The following is a 7151-nucleotide window of genomic DNA, read 5'->3' on the forward strand; positions in this document are numbered from 1 at the left end:
GCTAGCATATGTCGATGGATCAACTAATTTGTAGAACATAGACAGGGCTTTACCTATTTCTTTGTACACTTGAGTAAACTCTTCATGCCTCCTTTAAATTGTTCATAACTCCACCATGTTATTCTCAATGTTTTTGTCCTCATCAGTGGACACCCCTAAAACTGAGTCCATTGTGAGGCTCCAAGCCTGCTGCTAGTTGACAGTTACTTACTGATATAACACCCATTTTGCTAATCTCTTTTTCAAGTTGAACACAGGAATGCAAAAAATGTGAATATTGGTCGCATAATCATATAATAGTTGCAGTAGAACAGCTAGTCTGGCTTATAAAAGTTGCATCAGAAAATCTTGTGCTCCAATCGTAGCCTATGAAAGAAAAAAATAATAAAAAACATAAAAGGAAAGAAAATTCTTGAGTGAATTAATGAAAGGGCATTTATTAAGTACTTACTATATGCCAGGTAGGTAACTAAGTGATGCAGTGGATAGAGCACCAGGCTTGCAGTCAGGAAAATCTGAGTTCAAATTTAGCCTCAGACACTTACTAGCTGTGTGACCCTTAGCAAATCACTTAACCCTTATTTTCCCCAGTTCCTTATCTGTAAAATGGAAGCACACAGGAGAAGGAAGTGGCAAACTAGTCCAGTATCTTTGCCAAAAAATACCCCATAGACAAAAAGTCCATGGAGTCATGTAGAGTTGGGCACAACTGAAAAACAGTAACAGTGTGCCAGGAATTGGGCTAAGCACTCAGGATAGAAAGGCAAGCAAGCAAGATGGTTCTTGCTCTTAAAAAGTTGACATTCTAATAAGGGATGACCACACACACACACACACACACACATACACACACACACACGGAGGAGCAGTAATCAGGGAGAATTGTTTTGGAAAGGGAAGTCATAGGGATGGTGATTGGTATTCTAAGGGAAATGATTGATCCTTTCTAGGAATGGTATTGTTGATCTGGTTACAGTTCTCAGAGCCAAAGTTGGAAAGAGAGAGCAGGTATGGAGGTGGGAGGAGACAGGTAGGAGAGAAGGGTACATAGTACGTACCCATTGTATGGCATGAAGACAGCAAAGAAATCTATTCCCTGTAGTGTGAGGAAATCTAAGGATAGAGATCTTAATTGAGCCCTCAAAAGGTAGCATGTAGGGTCACCCCCAGAAATTGTGTCCTAGTTTTAAGATATTCTGTGGGTCAGTATTTCTCAAAACTGTGGCTCCCAAATACTCATTGATATGTTTACTTTTACAAGCCAGCCAGTGGACACATTTGCTCACAGTTAGACATTTAATCAGATGGCATAGCAAAACAAAGTGATATGAAAGGATCTCTCTCTCACACATGTCCTGCAATATGAAGATGCTTTCTCACAGATTTTTATGCTACCAATGGGTGGACATGAGTACAAATGACCAATGTGGAAGAAAAACAATCTACTTTTAAGTTTTAGCCAATTCATTAGAGACATATTTTTATCAATATGACTATTAGCTGACAGTCACTGATAAACTAAGAGATATATCCTTTCTCAGGATAATGATAAATGCTGCAGAAGAGGTGGGAAAATTGGAACACTAATGCATTGTTGGGGGTGTTGTGAACTTATCCAACCACTCTGGAGAGCAATTTGGAACTATGCCCAAAGGGCTATAAAAATGTGCATACCTTTTGACCCAGCAATAACCACCACTAGGTCTGTATCCCAAAGAGATCATACAAATGGGAAAAGGACCCACACATACAAAAATATTTAGAGCAGTTCATCTTTTGGTGGCCAAGAATTGGAAATTGAGAGGATGCCCATCCATTAGGGAATGGCTGAACAAGTTATGGCATATGAATGTAATAGAATATTATCGTGTTATAAGAAATGATGAGCACGCAGACTTCAGAAAAACTTCGAAAGATTTATATGAACTGGTGCTGAGTGAAGTGAGCAGAGCCAGGAGAACATTGTACACAGTAACAGCCACATTGTGTGATGACTAACTTTGACAGACTTAGCTCTTCTTAGCAATGCAGGGATCTAAGACATCTCCAAAAGACTCAGGATGGACAATGCTGTCCACATCCAGAGACAGAACTATGGAGTCTGAATGAAGATCTAAGTATATTATTTGCTCTCTCTCTTTTTTTTCTTTTTTTGTTTGCATCTTCTTTCTCATGGTTTCTCCCATTGATTCTAATTGTTCTTTACAACATGACTAATGTGAAAATAGGCTTAAAATGAATGTATATGTAGAGCCTATATCGGACTGCATGCTGTGTTGGGGTGGGGGGAGGTGAGGGATGGGGAGAAAATTTGGAACTCAAAATCTTATAGAAGTGAATGTTGAAAACTAAAATTAAATCAATTTTTTAAAAAGAAATTTCAGTTTGGCAGCTATGTAGAGGACAGATTGGAGAATTGGTAGACTATGCAGGAAGGATTATTACAATAATATAGACTAGAGATACATTAGGGCCTGAATTAAGGTGGTGGTTATGTGAGTGGAGACAAGGGGACAGAAACTAGAGAAGATGTAAAGTTAGAATCAACAGTTGAATGAATATGGAGGTTGAGAGAGAAGAAAGAATCAAGGTTAACTTCCAGATTGAAAATCTGGATGACTCATTCATAGCCTATATCAAATTACTTACTATTTTAGGAAGGGGGAGGTGAGAGAGGGAGAGAGAAAATTTGGAACTCAATTTTTAAAAATATAATGTTAAAAGTTGTCTTTACATGTAATTGGAAAAATACTATTTTTTTTTAAAAAAGAGAATCTGGATAGCTGGCATAGTGGTATCATTGATAGAAATGGGAAAAATTGGAGGAGGTAAGGATTAGGAGTAGGGGAAGAAATATAATGAGCTCTATTTTGAACATACTGACTTTGAAATGCATCTCTCGTGTTCAGCAAGCAATTAGTAATGCAGGACCAGAGTTCAGGAGATGAGCACAGTCTGGATATAGATTTTGGAGTTATCTACATAAAAATAATTGAATCCTTGGGATTAGATAATGTAAAATTTAACTCTTTTTTTCCCTAAGAAAAAAGACTCCCAGCCTTTGTTCTAGAACAACCTCACTTCAGATTATCATGGGACAGTATTAAATGCTCGCCATGGATTGAGCACTGCACCATGCACCATTGAGAGGGCTACCAAAGAAACGAAAGGCACAATCTTTGTTCTTATGGAGCTTATAGTCTAATTTAAATGCACAAAATAGAAAAACCTAGAAAATCCATTGAATGTGGATCCAGGATTCACAATTTCAAATACCAGGTCAGATATAGCTAAGTGTTTGGGAAATGTGGCACCAAATAAGAGCTCTGTTAGGCCTAGGGTGGAATTACTGCTTCCTTCCAGTTAATGTCCCACCTTTGTCCCACATTCCCACTTGACATTCTGTTGCTGGAAGGTTACTTTTTGAGATGTCAGAAGGCAGGGCGTTGAAGTAAGTTATTATTACTCAGCATCAGGAAGCATATGGGGGAAATATATTACTGTTGGTCTTGTATAGCAATTCAATTTATTAAAATTGTCTGACTTGTAAAAGGAGTAGAAAAATAAGCAAATTGTGTCACCCTGTTATAGACAATGTTATAACTCCTGTTATAGACAATGGGAAGAATGAAGGACTATATTCAAATTACTGGTATTTTTAAATGTTTGAGTACTTTAGAGGGAAAAATCCCAAAAGATCTGAGATGCAAAACACAGAGGGGGAGAATTTCCCCAAGTTTCCTTTACCATTTAGATTTCTTCTTTACCATTCACCCTCATGATTTTTTTCTCTTCAGTGCCAATAAACATTGGCCAGCCGATTCATTTATCTAAGGTTGTCTGATTAGATTATTCTATTATCACCTCAAAAGGAATTTGAGATAGGTAGGACTCTTGTCAGTCTCCTAAATCACTTCTCTCCCTGCCCCCACCAGCCAGGTCAACCTCTCTGTTACTAAAAGTGATGTCACAATGTACTCATCCTTCTTTCTAATTTTCCTATTTCTTTTGAAGGCACCACCATTTTTCTGGTTTCTCTGTCTCAATCTCTGTCTCTCTGTTTCTTCTCTCTCTCTGTCTCTCTGTCTCAATCTCTGTCTCTCTGTCTCTCTCTCTGTCTCCCTTTCTCCCTATATCCATCCAAATTGCCAAATTTTGTCAGTTCTAACATTTCTGGCACTCATTTCTCTCCACTCACATACCCACTGTCCTTGTTCACATTCTTCTCACTTCTGACTTTAACTGTTATAATACCTTCCTAACTGGTTTACCTGCCCCACTTCTCTCTCTTGTCTAATACATTCTCCTCACAGATGCCAAACTGATATTCCTAAAGCACAGGTCTGACCTTGTGCCATTTCATTTCCCTGCTCAAGAAGCTCTAGACCTTATGGTCTGTAGATAGAACACAAACTCCTCTGTCATTTAAAGTCCCTTACAATGTGATCCTATCTGACCTTTCCAGGATTATTGCACATTATTCCTCTTCGTGCTCTTTATGTTCCAGTCAAATTGGTCTACTTGCTGTTCTCATATAAGGCATTCCTTGTGCTATGCATTTGCCCAGCCGGGGGTGGGGAACCTGCAGCCTCAAGGCCACATGTGGTCCTCTAAGTCTTCAAGTGTAGCTCTTTGACTAAATCTCAATCTCCCAGGACAAATTCCCTTAATAAAAGGTTTTATTCTGTAAAACTTGGACTCAGTCAAAAGACCTCACTCAAGGACCTAGAAGGCCACATGTGGCCTTGAGGCCACAGATTCCTCACCCTTGACCCCCAGGCTGTCTCCCATGCAAGGCATGGACTCTCTTTTCTTTGCCTTAGAGACCCTAGCTTTTTTCTAGGCTCAGGAGTTTAAGTATCATCCAATCACTTTGTATATATTTGATATATGCTTATCTGTAACATATTACTTTATAGCACTCTTCCCCACCATCTCCTCTCCCACAACCCCACCAAATTCAAGCTCCTTTTAAGTATGGACTGTTTCCAATGTTTGCATTTTTGTTCAGTAGTCCCTAGCTAATGCCTAACCTGTCAGTGGTTCTCAAACTTTTTGGTCTCAGGATTCCTTTATGCTCTTAAAATTTATTGAGAACCCCAAAGAGTTTTTGTTTATGAGGGTTATATCTATTGATATTTAATGATTATCTAAAATTGATAAAATTTTAAAGTATATGTTAATTCATTAAAATAACAATAATAAATATCCATTGGATGTTAACATAAATAGTATTTTTTCAGAAAAATTACAATATTTTCTAAAACAAAATTAAGTGAGAAGAGACATCGTTTTAAGTATTTTTCAAATCTCTTTGATGTTGGATTTAATAGAAAATAACTGCATTCTCATATCTGCTTCTGTATACTATCTATTGTAATAAGTTACTTTAATTGAAGTATGTCAACCAACAAACAGTTAATAAACAATTATTAAGTTCCTACTTAATGTGTGAAATACTTTATTAAGTCCCAGGGTTACAAAAAGAAGCAAAAGAAAGTCTCTGCCTTCACAATCTAATTGAAGAGATAACAAGAAAAGAAATATGTACAAACAAGCTATACACAGGACAGATAGGAAATAAGTAAGAGAGGAGAGTCACTAGGAGGGGTTGGGAAAGGCCTCCTGTAAAAGATAGGGTTTTAGTTGGTATTCAGAGGAAGCCAGGAAAGAGTAGGTGGAGATGGTAAGGGAAGAACATTCCAAGTATGAGGCACAGTCAGAAAAAATGCCTAGACCTTTGTGATGCGGTGTCTTGTTTGTGAAACAGCCAGGAAGCTAGTGTCACTGGATCAAAGAATATGTGGTAGGGAGTAAGGTTTAAGGAGCCTGAAAAGGTGGGGGAGGGTGGACTTTGAATGCCAAACAAAGGGGTTTGTATTTGATCCTGCAGGCAATAGGGAGCTGATGGAGTTTATGGAGTAGGGAGATGGCATGAATGGACCTGAGCTTTAAGAAAATCATTTTGGTGACTGAATGAAAGATGAATTGAAGTGAGGAGAGACTTGAAGCAGGCAGACCCACCAGCAGGCTACTGCAATAATCCAGGTATGTGGTAAGGAAAGCCTGCTCCACAGTGGTGGCAGTGTCACAGGACAAAGGGGGCATATTTAAGGGATGTTGCAAAGGATATAGTTAGAAAAGTGATGAGTATTTTAATAGGCATAGCCCTTTAATGAACAAATAACATCTTAGTATTATTAAAATGGTTTTGACTTCGCAAAATCCAAGTGATTTTCCTGAAAGAGAATCAGGTGCCCCCAGTAATCTCCAGAGCATACCTTGAGAACTCTTTAGTAGGGAATCTATATAAAGCATGCTTGTCTGAGCATGCCTAGTTTGCCTAAATTGGAGGCACCCTGAGAGACCTTTGGGGCATGTCTAGATAGTCCAACATGAAGGCCATCATGTCCTACTCAAATGGGCAAGTGCAGTTGCCTTTGTCTTTAAAACTGGCAAGGCTACAAAGGTTGCTTTTTTAGTCGCTCTTTCTGCTGTCTTTTTCTGGCTCAAGGGTGAAGATCACAGTTCACTCATAGTAGGGGCACCATGAATTGAACTGGTGAGAAGGGAAGTATTTCCTCCTCTCTCTCTCTCTCTGACTCTCACTTAGACTTAAGAAATGTATCTCTTTTGGTTCTGTTTTGTTTGTTCTCACTTTTAGGTGCCTATGGTGATGATCCCTTCTAGACTGGAAATTGGAGCCCTGGTGATCTTTGAGCCAAAATTCTACGTGGGATGGTGCAGCCAACAAGCCAGGCTGCCTGGGATTTGAGCCAGAGAGAAATTTTGGACTTGGAACTGGGACTGTGTTCTATAGGAACTTAACTAAGCTACAAACTAGATCCCCTTCGCCTCCCCAGAGCTTGAAGTGATTCAAGGGGGTGAGGATTATGCCTCCAAAATGTTGGGGGAATAAATTTACATATTTGTGATTATATACCTTTGAGTAAGTATTTCCTCATAAAAACTAATCCAGACTGTGAGTGGCTAAATGGAACGGGGTGCAGGCAACCTCCCTCTACAATTAACGCAACAATATTGATGGGGACTAGAGTCATTTGCAGAGAGTTTAGACAACCACCAATTCCCTTAAGGGTACTGGAGAACGCTGATGGAGAAGGGAAATATAATATACTTGACCTTCAATG

At 38.9% G+C, this 7151-nt stretch overlaps 1 long non-coding RNA gene across 1 annotated transcript; it reads left to right on the forward strand.

Moving 5' to 3' along the window:
* The first annotated feature begins 5883 nt into the window (after positions 1–5883).
* LOC140527899 (uncharacterized) lies at positions 5884–6940 on the forward strand. The gene is made up of 2 exons (XR_011974965.1): positions 5884–6048; positions 6665–6940. It is a non-coding gene; the product is annotated as an uncharacterized lncRNA (long non-coding RNA).
* The last annotated feature ends 211 nt before the right edge of the window (positions 6941–7151 follow it).

The sequence above is a fragment of the Notamacropus eugenii genome, chromosome 1, assembly GCF_028372415.1.
Source record: "Notamacropus eugenii isolate mMacEug1 chromosome 1, mMacEug1.pri_v2, whole genome shotgun sequence".
NCBI classification, from domain to species: Eukaryota; Metazoa; Chordata; class Mammalia; order Diprotodontia; family Macropodidae; genus Notamacropus; species Notamacropus eugenii.